Below are 337 nucleotides of genomic sequence, written 5' to 3' on the forward strand. Positions count from 1 at the left end.
GGCTCCCGGAGGAACCTTGCTCTGCCACCCTGGGCACGGCACTCATTAAAGAGGCAATTAATGCGGCAGTTACTCAGCGCTTTATCGTATTCCCCGCCACGTTATTCGTCATTTATGTCCCTGGAGGCCTGGATCCCAAATGGGTTTCACTTGGGGCACACGAGCACCCAAGTCACCGGGCCACGTGCCGTCGGAGACCAAAGCTTCCCTGCCCACGTTTTCCCCTTCCCTCCTCTCGGTCTCGCTCCCCCTCGCCTCCTGCGAGCTGCTCGGCTGCTAATTCATCCTTCTACCGGCTTTACTGGCTGCCCTTTGAGGGACCACCACAAACCACCCA

General features: G+C 58.8%; 1 protein-coding gene across 1 annotated transcript in view; it reads right to left on the bottom strand.

The window, feature by feature from the left end:
- SLC4A4 (solute carrier family 4 (sodium bicarbonate cotransporter), member 4) overlaps positions 1–337 on the bottom strand; it is a gene marked incomplete at its 5' end in the record, with an annotated part of 65,928 nt that overhangs the window by 8,707 nt on the left and 56,884 nt on the right. The gene's annotated exons all lie outside the window — the stretch shown is intronic.

Source organism: Buceros rhinoceros, unplaced genomic scaffold, assembly GCF_000710305.1.
Source record: "Buceros rhinoceros silvestris isolate BGI_N320 unplaced genomic scaffold, ASM71030v1 scaffold13210, whole genome shotgun sequence".
Taxonomy (NCBI): Eukaryota; Metazoa; Chordata; class Aves; order Bucerotiformes; family Bucerotidae; genus Buceros; species Buceros rhinoceros.